At 39.3% G+C, this 21,019-nt stretch overlaps 1 protein-coding gene and 1 long non-coding RNA gene across 6 annotated transcripts in view; one reads left to right on the top strand and one right to left on the bottom strand.

The window, feature by feature from the left end:
• DPP6 (dipeptidyl peptidase like 6) overlaps positions 1 to 21,019 on the top strand; it is a 542,987-nt gene that overhangs the window by 321,825 nt on the left and 200,143 nt on the right. The gene's annotated exons all lie outside the window — the stretch shown is intronic.
• LOC113949622 lies at positions 1,759 to 20,133 on the bottom strand. Its single transcript, XR_003528484.1, has 3 exons — positions 20,039 to 20,133; positions 12,021 to 12,295; positions 1,759 to 1,955 (listed from the first exon to the last, which is right to left on the bottom strand). It is a non-coding gene; the product is annotated as an uncharacterized LOC113949622 (long non-coding RNA).

The following is a 21,019-nucleotide window of genomic DNA, read 5'->3' as shown; positions in this document are numbered from 1 at the left end:
GTTTTGGTGAAATGTCAGCTTTACTTGTGTTATCCACACAGCCTGTGTCCAAGGTTTCCAGCCAAAATGAGGTAGATTAAAATTAGCCTTCAAATGAGTGTGCAGAAGTCAGTGTGTCATTCCTTCTTCTCTTGAAAATTCAGGACTTCCCTGATGGCCAGAGCCAGAAAGTCGATAACCACTCATCAGCAGAGTTCATGGCCCCAGACTTTCATGTAGCAGAACATTTTGCCCACGCAGCACCACATGGCTTCACCAGGACTCTGCAGGGAGGAACATGTGCTTCTGAGCAAAGGCTGCTACGAATGGCACTAATCCTTCATGATTCATGTCTACCCACAGGATGTACTTGTGGAGAAAAGGCTGCCAAACTGGAATTTCGAGTCATACGCGGTTCAGGGAGGATCTGCCTTTCTTCTGATTTCTGCAAAGCATCCAGAATATTCCCATCCCACACAGATGTTTCATTATTTTATATTACAACACATTAAGGAAATACCACCTGAAGGCCAGGAACAATTTAAGCTGTATTGTGCTGGCATGAGTAAAAATTGCGGGAAGCAACAGTCATGGCCCCCAAAGGACTGTTATCAGAAAGACAGCATGGACCATATGGAAGAGATGGGCAGAAGTAAGAGGTACTGAGGGGAAAGGGAGGCAAGTAACTACTAATGAGATAAATGCAAGCATGAGGCTAATATCAGGTGTGGAATAGTTCCAATTAAAGATAGCATTTGTTCAATAACAAACATTATTATTTTGGTGAACTGCTATCTCCAAGAGGACAAGCGTGGTGGAGTGAGGATATCTGTTTTCATGTGCATTATTGAGATTCCGTATGCATGGAAATGCTTTTGATTTCCTCCAAATGCGGTTGAAACAAAGAGCTTCCAACTACTTCAGAGCCAGATGAAAGTGTCACGAGGAAGCTTAATTTTTCAAGATGTGTTACGAATATACATGATCTAAGTTGTATCCCAATGCATTTATTAAATACCAAACTACTCTGTGCCCCCTTTTTCACCCATATCTTTTGCACTTCTTTCAATTTCTAGTTACATAAGCATATTAATTATGTATCCGTAATGATTCATAATTCAAGTACAAGTTGTTATTACAGTTACTACCTTCTCAAACCTTTATGTTACTGGTTGTGTCATAATTGTGGACAAATCCTGCACTCTGGGCTCATGCAAGCAGATCTACTAAATTTAGAGGTATCTTTTAATTAATTTTCATTCATATAATAATGACACATCAAACAGTGATGTTCAACTGAAAATTTTTCTGTCAATGTTAATTTCAGAAGTACCCATGAAAATACATTTTGTTTTCTCTGATTGTATTCCTTTTATGAAATGCTGAAGAGAGAACCGTAAAATTCACAGTAGTGAGGCTTTGAATTCTGTATCACTATTGGGCTATCATAGTCTACATTCTTTTGTACAAGATTCCCCTGCTGTCTGCAACCCAAGGGAAACAATCCATTGCAGGAAATATTTTAAATGGTCATGTAAACACAGAATAAAATATTGTTCATTTTATATACATTTTATATAAATTTTATAAATGTATTGATACTTGCACTTTCTGCATTTTTAAAAAATGCTCAGAACATCAAGAATTCTAGGGTTTAGTTTCTTCTTTTGAAGGATTACAAAAAGGCAATTATGCTGTCTCATTTAATTAAAAGTGAGTCCAGACCGTTTGATCTATCCCAAAGATCTTCCTGTATTGAAAATTGTAGGTAATACTTGTTCTCAGTATTTTGCTACGTTTTTGGGACATCCATTTTAAAGACTCTATTTCTTATTTACTAATTATTTAATAGGTTTGTCCACACGTGTAAGGTGCTTTTACAAGGTGTATTTTGATTCAAGAGGAAAGCTCTTACTATGGTAGTGTGAGTTTCTTTGACCAAGGCAGCAGTTGTTGGCCTCAGGGCACTCATTGAGCTGGAAGTAGAGAACAGGTTATGATTTAGGTGCATGAGAGGATGATATTTTGCATTTCTGTGTGCAGAATTTAGTTGGAGGTTCATTCTTTCCCCCCGCATTTCTCTTTTTCATACTCAGTTGTGGTGCTCTCAGTTTTAACTGCTGGCGTTTCATTCTTTCCTTCTGCAAAATAGTTACGACTGTCCTGTGTCATCTCTTAGTAAAATCTATCTTTTGGTGTCACTATCAGTTGCTGGATTATTTTTTGATCAAGCAAGTCATCTTTAGGAAGGATGAAATTTTATCCCAGTTTACCAAGATCAAACAAGGGGACACCTCATAATCTTAAATGAAAGTAGTTAACCTCACAATTATAAATACACATAACCTGCCTTCCCAGAAAGCAGGGAAGAACAGGAAAGAAGAGTAAGGACACCCTTCAGAGCTTAGTCCTTAACTTTCATCATAAAATCAGAACTGAAATGATGGAAATTTCCTAAGAACCTAAATATATTGAAATATTCCTTTGGTGATCCTGCAGAATCTACTTTTTATTGAAATAAATAATGTTACTAAATTATTTGAAGCATTCACTCAATTTGGGAGTTTTAAACAAGGCCATACAGGGCCAGGTTTTCTGCTTAACTAATCCTTCCTGTTCTCTAAGGCATAGCTTTTTATACTCAAATGTGCTGTTATCAAAGAGTCCTACTTGTTCTGGGTTTCTCCTAGTTGTCTGTGGAGCACATATGCATCTCTCTGAGGTTAAAAGTGTTAGTGACACTTGGAAATAGGGTACCCACTCAGCTAGAGCATTGTTCTGATCCTCAATATAGAAACTGAGGATCACTTTCTTGTTTTGTTCTGTTTGATTTCTCTTGACTGGAGTTTGAAAGTACTAGGGGAATTTTACCAGTGCCCTATTTCAAGGAAATCTTATTAATCACTTTCAGTCATACTGCACAGTTTCCTGCTGTGTATTGTTGCTGAAGAAGGAAATTCCAACCTTATATTTTCATTAATGATCACAGAAAGCTGGACTAGTACTGCTGGGAAACATTGAATTGAGAGGGGTTATATGAAGATTTTTTATAATGTGCACTACATTGTAAGAGAAAAGTTGTATCATGGTCCTATCCTGTCTACAATAAGGGTTATGCCATATGAAAGCACCAGCTAAAGCAGTTACCTACAGAGAATAGAAGCCTTAAGAAAGTACTATAGACATCTCTAGCTGTACCATAATATGCTGGGAACTTGCAAAATATAAGGAATCAAGCTCTCAACAGGTTCTTGTAAAGTTTGGCTTTTTTAAAGCAGGCTAATGAACAAAAAGCAAGGTACACCAACACCCTGAGAACATCCACTGTCTGGATGCTCTCTGCACTTCTATACATCAGTGTCTTCACCCTTTCTTATTCGCAGACTTAAAATTCGCAGACTTCACCCTTTCTTATTCGTACTCTTAAAAAAGAATTGCAAACCTTCTTGTGCAGAATTACATAAGAAAATACTTTAGGTAAAACTTTGCATTTTCATTTGCTGTTGGCATTTTTGCTGTTTTGTTTCTGTTCTTGTTTTGACAATGTGGGAATCATATTACCTTTTGGGGGTCTCTTTTCTGGGGTGTGTTGTGGACCAATAGTGGCCCAGAGACTACTGGGCCAGGCACCATGGGAATCCATGAGCCAAGCTAATGAGTCCGACCTCATAAAATGCTTCTTCCTCTTGAGTTAGAGGGTGAGATCCCTCAAAATCTTCTGAAAATATAGTTTAAACTTAGATGCCCAACATTACTTAGAATAGCTAACTTGCTCTCCTATTTGTCTAATTTACATGAAGGATAAGGATTTTACTTCTACTTATAGATAGTTATGTATTTGCAGTCTCCTGATGCGTTGCTCATATTGATATATGACATGAGTTGATTTTTGAAATGTATTTCAAATCCCATTACATTTGCAATATACTCTAAGTATAGCACTTAATGTAATGTTTCATAGTGATTCAGAATAGAGGTAAGTGACTCAGAACCAGGGAGAAGTAACTAAAGTATTTTGACTGCTCTTGAAGGCGTTTCTGTCATAAGGAGATACTGGGAAAGAATGAAAATATTGCATCAGTACAAATTAAGTCAGAGGAAGAAAATGGAGCACAGCAATGGACAGTATTGATACTCTGGATTGGATGGAAGATAAGAAGCCCGTAGAAGAGATAAAAGCTGGTGCTGGTGTGCTCCAACATGCTGTTTGGAAAAATATAAACAACAGCCTCAGGTATTTTAAAGAATTAAGACTTTAGAGATCAGTACCTGTGGAGCAATATTGAAAGAGAAAAGAATTAAAAGTTTCTTAGCAAAGACAGATATAACCCATTTGTTATAAATTTTTGCTGATTTTAAAGTTTATGTAGTATATATTAAGAACTTGTTTGACGTAAAGTGGGCTTTGTATCCTCACTTTGCGTTTGAAATATTGCATAAGCTACAATACTTTTAAATACTCTATCTGATGTAAGCACTGAAAGTTGTCTCCATTTTTTTATTTCCTCTTGATAAATAGCTTGCTTAGCTTGTTGACACAGGACTTTTTAATTGAAATCTAGTGGAAGCCTCTAAGAATTCTTACACCTTTATGATGTATGAAGTCTCACTTAATTGGTCTTGTGCTGTTTCCATTGTCTACTGAATTCAGTTTGCCTCCTGACTGAGTTTAATGAACTTACTGTCTGTAGGGAACAATATTAATGCCAAGCACTGCTCTGAGGCCCCAGGCAGGACTGGTGCAAGGTGCTGTGCAAACACACAGATGTCATCATAAGCCCCAGTGTTATTTTGCCACATGTATTACTTTAGTTTCACACATGCAGCAACTTCATCTGAAAAGTTTTTCTCTGAAACCACGTTGTGGTAGCATTACTGCTCAGCAGCAATAAGGGCCATCCCTTGAACCCTTATAGAGTTGGATTCAAGGGTCTGAATAGCTGGGACCATTAAAAACGTTATGTCAGGTCTGTCCATGTCCTCAAGTGGGAATTGTGCAGGAATAAGAGCAACAGGTCCTCCTCCATAGGCCTTGAAAGCTCGGCTTTCTTTCTTGAGTACAGGTGGTAGACTTACTTTTTCTGCATCACCTGGTTGACTCCTGTATTATTGCATGGGTCACCGTGCTGGGTGATGAAGGGGACAGGAAAAATATCCTCCTAATATTAAGCAGATATTAAGGTCTTGATAGACCTGTCATTCTCCAGTTTAATAAAAGCCTAAGGCATAGAAGTGCTGGGAAGGAAAAGCCATTTCTCTATACACATCTACTTCAATGGGGAAAGAGGAATTTTACACAGTGGTAACAGGTATTTTACAGCTGTGTAATGCCTGTTCACACCAGCTGGGAGTGTCTGATCCAGTCATGTGGGACCCCACAGCCTGGCATGGCACCATGGTGCTGGGATGGCACAGACTCACAGTCAGACAGTTATTGCAGAGGCCAATGTGGACCTGAACAACTGCTCTGGTGCCAGACAGTGGTGATGACGTTCTGTCTGTAGTTCTCTAGATGTATGATCGATAAACAAAAGAGCTTGTAGGTTCTAATTAGGAAAATGCAAAGATGGAATTGATGTGCAGGCAGAATTAATTTTCATTAATTTAAATTAATTCTTTAAATTTTAAATTAATTAATTTTAATACAATTGTTTCTATTAGGAGGTCTGACTGCTGCAGTCAATCATTGTGATCACCTCTGCAACACAGTTGCAGGAAGAAATACTCTTCCAAGATTACTGTATGAAAATTGGCCTGTCAGTCTTTCTATTCCTGTTTCTAATTTTATCACTGATTATTACAGTTGCCTTTGTAATACCATTTGTTCATCTTGGACCTTCTTTCACTTTTTCCTCTAAAAAACTCTGTGGAGTAGCTTTTAGTTCACAGGGATGAAGTAGGTTAAGCTTTACCAAGTAAAGTGTTTAGAAATTACTGCATGAAAACTGGTTATCAGTGCAGGGTATTGTTGAACTACTTCACTGCCAAATGACTCATCCCAAGAAGTTAAAGATAGAGTTCCGATGGGTTTTTGTTGTTCAGTTGTATTGTGACTCCAGAATTACATTATCACAGCTCCATGGGCAGCTCAAATGCCATGTTGCCCCACTCTAAGAAGGACTTGACAAGCGTTTTCCTGCTCGATGGTCTCCAGGCATTTGGGTTGTTTTTATCTGGGGCAGAGGTTCTCAAGAGACTTTTCACTTGAGCAGGAGGGAATTGATATAATGGAAAAGACTTTTCCGTGTTGTTATGCGGGAAAAAATTCCTCAAACTCTGGTCTTACACTAAGAAATGCATTTTGTGATTTTTGTAACTGCAGCTGGAAGCTTTACAGCGAGCACACACTGAGTGTGTGTTTCTGCTTTCCTGCCTCAAGTGAGTTTGAAATACTCCCAGTTATTTGCCTCTCAATCAGATTTATTTCCTCATTCAGGCTAAGCAGTTCCAGTGTGCTCTGCAGTCAGACACACTGAACAGTCACTGTAAGTTATGTATCCACTTCTTCAGTTTTGGTTCAGATACTTCTGGTTGTTTCTTGGTTTTGTTTTGTTGAGGCTGATGAGAAGAAAGCAATGGAAAACAGAGGAGAGAAATGTCTGTATGAATCTCCACAATGACTTCTGTCATTTTGGTTTTGCTTGTCTGAGGTCAGGCTGTGACATTTAAGCCTTTTTGGTTTAGAGAGGAGTATTAAAACCCATCAGTGAGTGTTTTCTCACTTGACACCAGCACAAAGTTAGCACAAGCTGCATGTGACAGGAGGAAAGATCAATTCAGTGTTTCCCTGCCCTTACGTCCTCCATTTGATTACGATACCAAATCCCCACATTCACAGAATTTTGGTGTCACCCACATCCTAGAGTTTTCCATGCCTATAAAGGCCTAGGGGCAGTCAGAAGGGAAGCACTATGTGTTGGGACCTGAGCGAGATCATGCCTGTGTGAAACAGGGCCAGCGGTTCTCCACAGAGGGATTTGCCCTTTCGCAGAGATTATTTACTAGTGAGTTTTGCTCAGGGCCACCCTTTCCACTTGCACAGAGGCCCTGTGGCTCTCCTGGGAACTGGTTACTGCTGTTTTCTGTCTTTCAGTTTCTGTTTTTTATTTGATAGACCTTTTCTCTGTTCTGAATAGATGAGGTATACCCAAGATACCATTTTCACATGTCCTGCCCCAGGAAGTGGGATGTTTAGAGTTAAACCCTGATGCCTCCTGAGATGCTGGAGCCCATGAGCCTCCCCTGAGCTTTGTGTATGATCTTTACAGCTCTTTTTCTGATCAGGTTTTCAGAAGATGTAGTTTTCTATGCTCTCTGGTTTCGTTAGCAGCTCTAATTGCTGACTATTCATGATGAGGCCTAAAAACTCATTTCCTTTGCTCTCCATTTTCACATTCCTGAACAGTGACAGGTCAAGAGGTGCTTTGGTTCTGTAGAGAATAACTTCTGTAATGTGAGCTCAATTATTTGACGAGGGACTTCACACATCTCTATAAAGTGGCCTGGGAGGGGATGGGAAATGGAGGCTCTATTAATTTAAGAGTGAGATTTGGTGAATTAGATTGATTCATCCAGGTAGGACTAGCCCCTGAGGCAGTGAGTTTCCTGTATGAGACTTCTGAGTGGCTACAGCACATGGATTGCAACATGGGGTGGAATGCAAAAGTGTGGTCTCACACTGAATGTACTGAGCTTAACAGTCCTGATAACCCTTTTGAGTGCAGCTGAATAATGTGGAGGTGTGGTTGGGTGGGACGTTTTCAGCTTTACAGGAGTTTTGGTGTGCCTGGGGATCTTACGTGGCTCTCTGGAGACCCGAAGGTATTAATGCAAAAGCATATTTCTAAGACTAGTAAGAGGTGTGCGTTGAACTAAAAACATGTTTGTGCAACCTTGATATGTCTATGTAAGAATTAGCTTTACATCTGGTAAATAAAATACTGTGTAAACTTTCTGTGACCAAAAGATGACATTAACACAAAATGAATTGTAATTAATCTTAGTTGACTGCTAATTACCTGTAAAATCTGATTAAAGGGAAAACTAAATTTGCCTGCGGTAATTAGTGTTTCAATATGAAGTCTATGTCCATGTAAATATGTCTAGTTCTCTGTGCTAATTTATCACCACTGTTATTTACGAGCTTTTTTTTTTCTTTCTGCAAAGGTTACAGAGAATGAAGGACAAAATTAGAATAATGAATTCTTGTTTATTAACACAGAAACAGAACAAATATTCTGTAGACATTTTATAGACTCCAACATTATAATATTGTCAGAGAAATGTAGTGTTTCAAACATATTAGCATAGAAATAGGTTTGTTTCTTATTACTTCAAATAGTTTGCTTGCACTGGTTTGTCATTCAGCTGTCAGTAGAAAGGCAACAAACATTCAGTGAGAATTAACCCCCAAGAAAGGACTGGTCATTCTGCTATTCATTGACAAATGGATTTTGAAATATTCACATAATGAAATCTCCAGAGCAAATGGAGTTTAACAGTTGATGGGGTTTTGTAAAGCATCATCAAATCACAGCTGGACATCCAGAGTGAATTTTCAGCAGGGATAGCAGGCAAGTTTATACACACTTACAATGTGATTGAAAGGAGTAGGACATGTAATTCTTCAGTCTGACAGGTAGCAAGTCTTTTCTCTGTTTTGTTTTAGCACAAATACTTTAACTACCTTGTCCTCCATCAAATTGTCGTAAGAATATTCCTATGCCAGGAAAACTTTGTAGGTATCGTGTTCAACAGTAAAAGGAGCAATCTATAAAGTGTTCTTCATAGAAAACCTGCACACTTGCTGCTACACAACAAGCTACTATTCAAAACACAGCCCTTGCTCATGATGTGGTTAGCTATCACTGCATCTGCATCTACGCTGACGGGAAAACGCACACAGCCCATCTCATTACAACTGCCATGCAGCAGGATGCTTTTTTATGGAAATAGTGACATTTTTGAATAACCAACCTGAACAACACTCTTAAGCACACAAGTAGGAAATGTCTGGGGTTTTTATGTTGCTATCCCATATGGGATACAGAAAATCACGCTGTGACTGCCTCCTGCACTGGAAAAGTAACACATACTGATCGTCTCCCTTCTATCCTTTAAACAGCTCTCCTAAAGCTCACCAAACTGATTATCAGAAGCTTTTTAGAATCAGGTAGTGTGAGAGCAACAAATAAAAAAGCTTGCAAAGTATGTCCAAGGCCACCACAAAAAAAGTGTTCTTGACATCCAAATCACCAATGGGCTCTTTATGTAGAAACCTCACAATGTGATGTACTTCCTCTAATGTTCCAAACACCTTCCTGGAGTTATGTGAGTGAAACAGTGACTTTGCACCCAAGTACTTCTGTGCTGATAACTGGAAAAGGACAGAAGAGCCAGTACTCAGAGAAGAACATTTTTTGCAAAATACTTTATCTCTGCCTTGCTGATCCTGGTTCTCAAGGGAGATGTACAGAATGCCTTTGAGGAAGGAAATTTGGGATAAAGTGCACAACTTTGCTGGATATTAGCAATACAGACACAACAGATTCATTTTTATTTTGAATTGCAATTTTTTTCTAAACCTTTCTTCTTGATAAACCCTTTCTGTTCCACTTTCTGTCCAGCTGATAAGGAAATGAGCCTTATCACCTCTCCCCTTGGTTACCCTTCATGACGTTCTTCTCTCAAGTTGTTCAGCTGATTAACATAACTAAACGAAATTCAGAACAGTGTGTCCCACTTTGTACTGAGATTGAAGTGTCCTGCCTCTGTTTCAGCCAAGACTCTATCTATTTCTCTGTGAAAGATATTCGGATCTTTAATTCTTGCCAGTCTTATACAGATAAAATATGTTATTTAGGTGTTTACAACAAGGCTACTGGTAGCTCTCTTGAAATTGCTCTCCCATGAGACTAAGGGAGCAAAAAGCTGAGATAGGGTTTGTCATTCAAGTAGAAACTGGAAGAATATCAAAGCAACTCCCTGGATATAACCCTCTTTCTCTCTTTCTCCTTGGATTAAGGGCATATGGATGTTCTCCTAGAAGATATGTACCATCATGCTTTACTTATGTAAATTTAAGTGAGAAAACAGTAAAAGTTTTCAGCAAGATCTCCAAAGATATGCAGTTCTGAATTAGGCCTTTAACACTACCCTAATGTGCCCAAAGATTGTTGTATTAATGGTTAATTACTAAATGGTCTCATGACACAAGCTATTACACCATCTGTGTGTACCTCTTCGAAAATTTCTACTGACACATAAATTAAGGTGGAACAGAATTTGTTCCTGTAAAGAGAAATTGATAATGCATTTATGTAATTTAAGCTTGATGATATTGTTATTTATATGCAATCTCATAATTTTCAAGGTCTAACCATTTGTTACAGAGAGCAAAATTTCTCAGAAATACAGACAGTATACACATACAGAGAACAGTGTCTCACCTGATGATTCCTCAGTAGTTTGTATAATTCTTAACTGGGGCAATGTCCTCAACTTCACCTGTCTCTGAAACAACTATGGAATAATAGAACCATCGAATTCTTTAGGTCAGAAAAGACCTTTAAGGTAATCAATTCCAACCGTTAACCCAGCACCCCCAAGTCCTCCACTAAACCGTGTTCCCAAGTGCCACATCTAGATATTTTTTTAACACTTCCAGGGTAGGTGACTCTATCGCTTCCCTGGGCAGCCTGTTCCAATGTCTGACCATTCCTTCAGTGAAGAACTTTTTTCCTAATATCCAATCTAAGCCTCCCTGATGCTACTTGTGGTCATTTCTACTTGTCCTATCACTTGTTGCTTGGGAGAAGAGACCAATCCTCACCTGGCTACAACCTCCTTTCATGTAGAGAGTGATAAGGTCTCCTCTGAGCCTCCTCTTCTCCAGGCTGAACACCCCCAGCTCCCTTAGCTGCTTCTCATCAGACTTGTGCTCCAGACCCGTCCCCAGCTGCTTTTCTCTTCTGTGGACTCACTCCAGCACCTCAATGTCTTTCTTAAAGTGAAGGGTCCAGAGTTGAACAAATATAGCTAAGTCCTTGTGTTTTTCTTTCCATTAACCTTAATTTAGCCAAAAAGAAGGGACTCAATCTAACAAACTAGTGAGTCAACTAATCAGACACTGAGTTTGTGGATGGTCAGGTTGTACATCTGTGGGACCATGTTATTCTATTCCTGTTACCTTTGCTCTCTCTTCCTTTCTTTTCCATATTCAGACATTCTGTGTAGTTCAAATAAAACTCCACTTGTCTTTAAGCTGGGTCATGCATCAATCACAATGCCTGAAACTGTGAAAGCAATTTTGACTAGAACCTTTTGCAATAGAAATAATGATGCAGTGGAAACTGGTCTTACATGTACAAAACATTGCAAGGGCATTGTAACATATCCTTTGTGTCAGATTTTCAGGCTACTGTGTTTGTTCTCATTGAGGGATGAGAAGGCATCTCATTCATTTTATTATGGGGAGCAGGAGGTGAGCTCAACATCCTTTAAAAAAATGTTCTTTTTGTTTGGGTTTTTTTTTTTTCCAGCTATATCTCTCTGAAGTTATTTCCTTTGGTGTATGATCATATTTAAAATTCACTCATTTGTTTGTGTTTTTCAGAAACTGTTGGACCAATAGCTCAGTTGGTAATTCTGAGAGACTGAAATACTGTTGCTTCCTTTGGCAGTGCAGCCCAACAGAAAAGCCTGCAGAGGACTTTGCCTATTTAGAGGGCAGGGAGTGTGACTATGTTTCATTCCTGCAGTGCAACTCAGTTTCTCTCTAGAAATCCATGAAGAATGTGTGAATTGATGCTTTCACGCCAGCTGGGTTGTGTTCCAGTACTGTTAGTACAATCTAGGTTCTTTGTAAATAAGACTGAAGTTATACAACAGTAGGTTACTACTCTGGCAAGTTTCAACTGGTAGGAATTGTTTGTCACTGATTACTCTTATAGTGCAATCTGTGTAGCAGATCCACACTTCTTACAACCAAAATTGTCTAGAAACCAGAGACTGAGAAAAAGGGCAAAAAATCCATTACTTACATGGCTCCTTTTTCTTGCTCTGTGTTGCAGAGCTTTTAATAGTTTTGTACTCAAACCCTTCAGTCTTCCAGGTGAGTTCATCTGGTAGGAAACTGTTACGTCCTGCAGTAACAAATACTTATTTTCTCAGAAGAGCTACTTCCAGCCTATCCGAGTCAATGGGAGACAGAGGAAATGCCTCTCTCTTGTGCCACAGCCCTGAGCTGGACCACTGGCTTGCTGCAATCATTTGGCCTGGCCTTGCTTCCTTGTGGCTTGAATTTCAGCTGATTCTCCTATTAGGACAATTGAATGTGTTAAAAACGCTTAAAATACCACCAGGACAAGAGCAGAACTTAGAGCATCTACATGAATAACAATAACTTCCTGGCCAGGAAAGTTATTCACCTTGCTGGGAAGTCCTGATCACATTGTCCCTTTGACTGACACTGAGAGCCCTAATTTTGAAGCAGTCTGCTTTAATTTACCTTTTTTTTTTTCCAAATGCTCTGTGTAGCAATGTTTTCAGAAATTATTGTCCCAAAGTTTAGAGAATAGGAGCCTTCACTAAAAAACAGCCACCCCAATGAGCAGATGGTGCTCTCTCTCCAGTGCTGGGCTGGGATCTGTGTCCTTTCCTATGCCCTATTGCTGAACTTAGGAGTGTCACATTATAAGATGATACTTAGAAATGTATTTGAGAGGTGAGGTTCATGAACCTCTCTCTCCTACAGAATATTTTGTGCCAAGCTGATACATGCAAGTGAACATGTATCTGTCATGGGGAAGTATGTCTTGTAATGCCAGTGTAACTGAAACACAGCAAAACTGTCATTTTAGGAAAAACCTTTTAATCTGAGTATGGAAGAGAGTAGATTTGAGGAAAGGCAAAACAGGTATTTTTTTTTTAACATCTTACAATAATCAGAAAAGGGAGTTTATAGAATAAGGTGAAAAAATGTCTTTTGTCTCATGGGAGAACCTGTACCTGAACATTTTTAGATGGTAAAAGGTACAAAATGAGAAATGGCAGAATCTGCCAGGTCAATTTTCCTAGGGACAATCCCATGGTAATTGAATAGGTGAAGTGTGTCTTTCTTCTGGTGATCATAATCAAAGAACTGGTCAAATCTCTAACCAGATTAAAAGATCTTTGGTTATTAGACCTTGCCTAAGGGGCTTTAACAGTGCTTTTAACAGTGCTCTCTTTATGCCATGGGCGTGTGGGGGGGTTTGGCACCGGGAAGTAGAGTGTTGTTTTTTTTTTTCCTCTTGGTGTTGAGATTTAGCTCTGATTACTGAGGCTGATTCTTCTTTTATGTAAGAGACAAAAGCAGCCAATGATTCAGTCCATTAAAGCTGAACTGTATCGAAATGACTGGTGATTCTGTGTTGGAAATCAGCAATGGGCTACTGCTTGCTTTAGGATAAAAATAAAAAGAAGTCCTGATAACATATCATTGATTCAAGACTATCCAGTCTACATCTTTAAAATTCACGAGAAAAACAAAGGGAGACAGCTGCTGAATTAATCAACACAGGCTGAACTTCTCTGCAGCAAACAGCTTATCTTCAAAAGAAAAAAAAGAATAAAGGAATTTAAAAAAAAATAAAAAGAAAAAAACTGAGCAAGCAGGTAAGGATGATGTATGACAGGAGTGTAAAATGGAAGCTGCACAAAACAGCAGACCCTGAGCAAGTTTCATGCACTTCTGGTGCAAGAAACCAGATAAGATAAAATCCCTCAGCTTCATAAGAAACAAGTAGAACAATCTGCTCCTGGCTATTGCAAAAGCAGAAGGATGCATGAAGGTCTGAGACAAGCTGAATATCTTTCAATGCTCATTTCCAAGTGCCTTTTTGGCTCCTAATTCCTCTAGGCTTCTAATTTGCCTGTTACTTTGACTCAGCCTGAGGGCTAATCATGTGCTTGAACCATCCATTTAGAAAATAAAAGGCATAGCAAAGCAACCCAGCAAGATGTGTTGAATGAATGCTGAAGGCAGAAATAACAAGTATCTTAACAAAATCTAAGGAGAAGAAGGTGAAAGCAAGTAGCCTTTGCAGCAACAGCATGCTTCAGTCTGTGCCAGCTGGTGCTCTTCCTCCTCCCACTCCCTCAGGAACGTGAGCCCTGAAAGGACTGATGCTGGTTTTCACTGCTGGAGGTTTCTGGAAGTTTATTCAGTCTAAACTGTTCCTCTCAGGTGTTCTAAGTCTCTAAAGGAGGTGTGATCAATGATAAGTCAGGGTGAGTGAGATGTTTCCTAATTCAGGTCATGTCTTGTAGTGGATCTTGTGTTAACAGGCTACTGCATATAAGCTGTCTGATCTGAGCTGGTTTTCCTTTCCTTTAACATACAGATAATGTTAAAAATGGGGACCCATTCTCAATGGGTGCAAAACAGCTCTGACTTTCTGTGGAAATGCTCAGCTATCCCAGCTGACAGCCAGACCCAAAAGGGACAGCAGTTTTCTTGGTGTACTGTCTCACACTTCTGGTCTAGCTGGAATTATCTTATTGCCTAGAGGAATTAAGCAACTTCGTTAGTTCCCTAATTCCTTTCTGGTGTTTTGAAAATACCAGATGTAATTAATGTGTTTTCTCACCCTGTGGACTGCATGTTCTTCCCTTTTCCCATGCTGTCCAGGTGCATCTCCAGGACCATGGATCTGATCCTGCGCCTTCCCATTCCAAAGGCTATCACGTCCATATTTTTGTGCAAATAATCACTTTTTCTTTCTACAACAGTTCCAAAGCAAAAATGAAAACTGGTTCTTCCCCAAGGACTGGGCAAAAGTTAATAGCTTTGAACCAAATTAAAAATGTCATTGTCTCTCTTGGTTTATGGCAAGTATACCTTTGAAAAGAGACAGGAGCAGACTCATTTTGGAAACATCACAAGGAAAAAAATCAACTTTCTATTAATCAAATGCTTTGTCAGAAATCTTTTTTGCCATTGCTGTTATTAATGTAGTGTTTTGCCCCTCAAGTTCTGGCTGCTCTAGCTCCACTTTGCTCCTGCCTCTTGGGACTGGAGTTCTGGCCCACTTAAGTCAATGTCAAGGCTGTTTTGCAGTCTCAGTCCTTCACTGAGGCCCCAGAAGGGTTTTTCTGTGCCTGCACCAGTGCAGGAGCCTAGGAAAAGCCGCCTTATTTATTTTCCCAGCCTAAAATTAAAAGGCATTTAGACTGTTTGTCATTAGCAAAAGTGTCCTGCAGTCCTCTGTGCCATTACTCCAGCTGCAGCTTTGTAAACTGATGTTCTGGTTAGAAAAAGTATTTATGTGGAGTCAGATATCTGAGATTAAAGCTAAAATGCTGTTTGAATGCTTTTGTGTGGTATCGTGAATGTAGATCGGTTGAAACACTCCATCTATCTGTCTGTCTAATCATATACCTACTGCTTGAATCAATAAAGTTAAGCACATGGAGATCTATTTGAAATACAAATCCAGACAAAAGACACTTACTTTCTTTAATCTTGGACCAATACTTGTATAGAGGCTGTTTCATTAATATATTATCTCTGAAAGGTAACTGGGTTTGTCGGAATTGAAATAAGGTTAAATGAATCAGCTGTTGTAGTTCATCTGCTGAATCACAACACTTTGCTCTCAGTTTGTAAAAGACTCTCCAAACTAATGAAGTAGGGTCAATCACATGCATTTTTGCTGGAATCAAATTGCCATTAATTGTGTCACAGCTATGGTTAGGTCAATAAATGTTGCCACTGCACACTGACTATTGCAGTGCCAGAAGATGAGCCATTTTCTCGTTACGTGGTGCAGATTTAGACTCTGCACAGATCAGTGTCTAATTTCTGCGGTGTAGAAGCTCCCCACATAGCTCATAGTTTCTTGCAGAAATGTCACTGGCTACATCACCTGTAAGTGCTCCATTCCTGGAACAGGGATGGTTCAGCTGGTATTTAGCACTGTGGTAGATGTTGGAATCATTCAACTCCCACAGATCCCTTTGTAACTTCAGTGTACTGAGCACCTTCTGAAAAACATTTATTATCCACAGTTGCGCTGCTTCGATTTGCAGTTCACGGATGGATAGAAATGGCAGGAGAAACATTTGTGATAAGTAATGGATGCAATGTGTTGACTAGCTACTGCAGTGATTGCATCAGGGCACACATTGAGTGTTTAATTTGCTAATAAAAATTAACCAGGAACAGGAGGGAGGGAGGACTGTGTTTGCTGGTAATATCACACAGCCCAGTTGAGGTTTCAAGGGATATCAGACAATGTAGAGCCATCTGCTCTGATACACACCTCTGACATCTGCAGAAGGGGTTTAGCCAGGCTAGAGAAGACACGACAATAACAGTGACCTTGGGTGATTTCGAAAAGGCAGGTGAGAGGAGATGAAAAGTAGAGAAGGAAACAGCTGCCCCATCTCAAAAGGGGTGGTGTAGGAGTGCCCCACATAAAAGACTTGGGTAAACTAGATCTCATCACAGATCTTTTTCTCTGTATTAAAACTTTCTTTCTTTCTTTCTTTCTTTTTTTAATTCAGTTTTTATTTCTGTTTGTTTTGTTAATATTAGCCAATCTTTGAGGAATCTGATCACTTCTACTAACCTTGGGTTGCAGTCTTGGGAGAGAAAAGTGTCAGTGCCAAAGCCAGTAGGGCTCTGGTTGTGAGTGCTACTGATGTAGAACCTGCTGTGAGATATCTTCAAAAGGGAGGGAGCAACTGGATCTTTTGCTGAAAAGCTGAAATGGGGAGAGTCTTAATTTTGAGAGTCCATAAGGGACCAAAGTTACACTACTCATTTTATTTGTGGTTATATATGGGAGAAATACTTCTGTCCAACAAAGATGCCCAAGTCTGTGGTTTGTTTGGAGTTTTTTTGTTTGTGCGTGGGTTTGTTTGGTTTGGTTTTGGTGGTTTTTTTAAAAATATGCTCTTTTTGCTATTTTGTGTGGGTGCAAACCCAAGAACAGGGTAAGTTCTTCATAAAAAAAAAAAAATAGAGCTTCTAGGCAAACTGCAAAGAGAAAGAGAGCATTTTCCATTCTCCTACTTCCCCAAGGAATGTGCAAACCATTCAGGAGTTTGCTGCTCTGGGCTGGATTTCTCTCAGCCTTTCTTGTTGCAGCTGCATAAACAATTAAATATTAATTGGACTAGAAAAACAGATTGGCCATGTGCAGAATAAAGACATTCACCTGGGACACAAGTGGCCAAGTTCAGCTCTCAACTCTGAAACTGGTAATTTTTCTGACCTACTTCTGAGTTGTTGGTCTTGATCACCTGATTATATTTTATCTCTCTTTATTGTTGCTGCCCGTGGTCTCTCCTGTGTTTAGTCCATTCAAAACATAAAACACCTTTTCTAAAGATTTCATCAAAATTAGCACATTCCCAGCAGAAGTGTTGCTTTCAGTCACTAGATTGTGGCAGGTTCAACACTTTTGTTTAAAAAAATTTGACTAGCTCCAAAGTGTTAGAAATATTTAGTCAAATGGACCTCCTGCCACAAGTTTTTTCCCCCATAGGAATGCTGGAAGCTGAAGAATGAAAATATATGTCTAACTTACTCTGCCCTTGTGCTAGGAGGAGAAATATTATCTTACCTTTTTCAAGTTTCAAGATGCTTTCTTAGCACAAGACATGGCATGTTCTTTTTCTCTGTCCAGATATATTATAGTTGCTGTTGGATATTCAAATAAACTGAGTGTGTTTCCTCAAAAGAGCTCACAAACCCCTGTATTTTATCAGCACATGTAGTACAAAAAGGCCAAAGTGAGGAATCTGGTGTGATGAAAATATCATGCCTAATTCAAAAAGCAAACGAGAAGGACCAGATGTCCAAGAAAGATCCCAGGGATGGTTTTACATTAAGATCCAGCAAAGTTCTGGTTTTTGCACTTTGAGTATTTTTCATGTACCGAAACACTATTATGATATAACTTCTGACACATATTTAGGCTAACCAGTACTTGCCATTCCCAAGGGAATTGAAACTACATTAAGAATATTGCTTATAAAGTGCTCTTGACTATCATAACTATCTTTAAGTAGTTTTCAGCTTTGAATTTGATCCCTTTTGGTCTCAGAAAGGTTAATTATTAAATGTGAGATTTAGGATGCCTTTCCATCCCGTTTGCTTCTCATAAGTCTCTCAAAATTTCTGTAACTGAAATTATACTTTAGCTACTGGACAAAATTTAGCAGTGATGCTCTCTATTGAGCCAACATGTTCAGAAAACCAGTCTTAATTATTCTCTGTTCCCTGTGCATCTTCTTTGAAGTTAGCAGGGCTGGTGTGGGAAGAACATCATTTGACTACTGCTTTTGCTACCTGCTGCAGCTCATCTTAATATTTTAAACTGGGTAAGGCACAAGAGAATTTCTCTGGAGATCTCCGTTGTGAAAAGGGCACAAAATTCCCAGTAATCCTCAGAGAAGAGCTTGGGTTCTTGTTGTCATCATTTTTAACACTTATAACAAGTGTGCTCTGTATTTGTCAGTATTGCAACAACTTAGTATGCTGTTAAATTCAGCTGGGTAGCAGCACTTGCCAAAAATTGTTATCCAATAAGACAAATAAATAAAGTATGAGGAGTTTTTTGGTTTGTCTAATTTTTTATTTCTTGTTAAATGAAATTATTAAAAGCCAAGTCACACAGACTCTTCTTTGAGCTGTTTTAATCAGTAAACCTGCAGTAGCACATGTGTTAGAGGGGCATCTGTTATGTGAGGATGAAAATGACCACAGAGAGGTTTGAACCATGCAAGTAGGAATTTTAGGAATTTCAGGGGAAGGCAAAATGTGTTTCTTAATAAGATCCGGGTTCAGCCTTGCTCTTCAACAGCAGCCCCATATTCAACTTTTGTCACTGGAGAAACAGTGAAGGGCAGTGAGGCAAACTGTATTAATCAGGGATCTGTCCCAATTTTGTCATTTCAGATGGTCTCCTGCTATAGGAGAGTGTGACTTTGCCAGCAGCACAATGTTAAGGACAAAGCCTCCAAGATCTGCAAGTCATTCAAATGCACACTTGTTTTTCACTTGTCTGACTCGTGCTGTGGGCAGTGCATTACAATCCCCAGAGGGCTCCTGAGAAGTCCAGCTGGGTCAGTGACAAGAGAAGGGATCAGAGAAGTGCCTCGCAGTTAGAGATGGGTTGAACATCAACCCTTGGACCACATTCTGCACACTGGCAGATTGCAGCAACACTGCTGGGAATTGATATCGTTGCACACAGCATTTCTTTTTAATATATTTTTGTGCCACCAAAGAAAGCCCAGCTTCCAGGACAGTGTTCACTGGTAGTTAACTTGAGCTATCAATAGGTATTTACTGTGCTGGTCAGCTAAAGCATCAAGGGGGGTTTAGTCATTGCAGGGATGTTGGCCTTGGGTGTTTATAAATCATGATTTGAATTCTCAAGAAATTAATGTTTGCCCAAGAAATATGGAAATTTAAACAGTTTTGTTGTCTTAAATTACTGTTTGACATTCTGACTCTCTAATGGATCATTCAAATGATGTTGAAAAACTCCCTGCACCATGAAAACCTTTTTTTTTCTTTTCCCTAAAAAGAAGCATTTTTTGTTAATCACACAGCTAAAGGAATAGGAGCATTAAGAAAGTACCAAGAGTTTGCCAATACTGTTGAATAAATCTGCATGTTCACAGCTCTCATTAAGCTAAATAAGAGTTGTGGGAATTAAAAGACTCTGGAAAGGAAGTTTTAGATCGTTAAATCGTTCTGATATCTCCATGAGGGCATACATTTTCTAACTATTTTATTTACAGCCTTCTGGTTGCTTTACACATCACTGATCTTCACTTATAATGTTGCTTGACATCACACCAAACCAAGAGACTGGCGCTCCTGATTGGGCACTGGAACCCCAAAACTACTCTCAGGATACAAGTGGAAAGCAGAGTTTTCCAGCCTGTCTTGATTTCTGTTTCACTGCACAGGTCTCGTGGGATAGGAAGGTCATTCTGCTAAGGGAGGGACATACAACATAAATGCAACACTTTGGAAAGGGTTTTAAAAAATGATTACCTGTGGCGTGTTTGGATTGGACATCACAGGGAATTGAAGGTCTGCAGAGTAGCTCTTTGCTGCAAGAGAAGGACTTAACCACTGTAGCAGTTGGTCTTTTTGCAGTGTGGACTCTGTTTGTGAGCTCTCAGCTCTCAGCCTGTTCTTGCTGGTCATGTGTCTGGTTGACCAGTAATTAGGAAAACCAATGAAGTATGAGCAGCATTTCTGATGATCCTTCAGCTTTGGAGTCATTAGTAGACAAGAGAGCAGCAGGACTGGTGACAATCTGCTTTTCTAGAAGACTTGCTGCCCTTGCTGTCATGTAAAATATACACTGTATTGTAAATCTGAGGGGTTTTTTTTTTTCTCTGTAAAGCTGAGGGAAGCTGTGTCTGGTGGCTGTGATACTGACTGGAGACTTGGGTACTGTGCTGGGTGGCACTGGAGGAGTCTGGCACGTTAGACTCTTCCTTCACTAGAGCCAGGAGAACTGTGATTTTTTTTTCTGGTGTTCTCTGTACTTGGAGCGTCTTTCAAGCAAAGTGAGCCCAGGAGTACTTCAGCATTCCACAGGAACACAGGGCAGGCAATTCCTCGTTATTTACCTGAAGTGAAACTAGTACAGTTCAGTTCAACTAATGATTAAACATCAAATCAGACGCTAGATCAGATGAATGAAGTTGTGAAACTTTGTTTTCTTTTGTCATGAATTACTTTTATAAAGCAGTCCTAGAAGTGGGGAACCTTTCCACTGATAAGTCTTACTTAGCAGGGGTAAGAGGGAATACAGCCCCAGCGTTTCACACACTCCTACAAGGCTGAACTGACACAAACTAGTTTGTTCCGCCACTTCGAAAGACAAATGAAGTACGGAATTAATTATAATATTGATTCCAAATTAACCAAGTTAAATTAAATGGTTTATTCAATACCAGGTGATTTTTAAAATGTATTATACAGTGCATTATTTACATCTCCACTTGAACAAGAAGACCCAAA

Source organism: Corapipo altera, unplaced genomic scaffold (genome assembly GCF_003945725.1).
Source record: "Corapipo altera isolate COAL_440 unplaced genomic scaffold, ASM394572v1 47, whole genome shotgun sequence".
In the NCBI taxonomy this organism is placed as follows: Eukaryota; Metazoa; Chordata; class Aves; order Passeriformes; family Pipridae; genus Corapipo; species Corapipo altera.
Note: the sequence above shows the minus strand (reverse complement) of the source record. Positions and strands in the feature narration are given on the sequence as shown.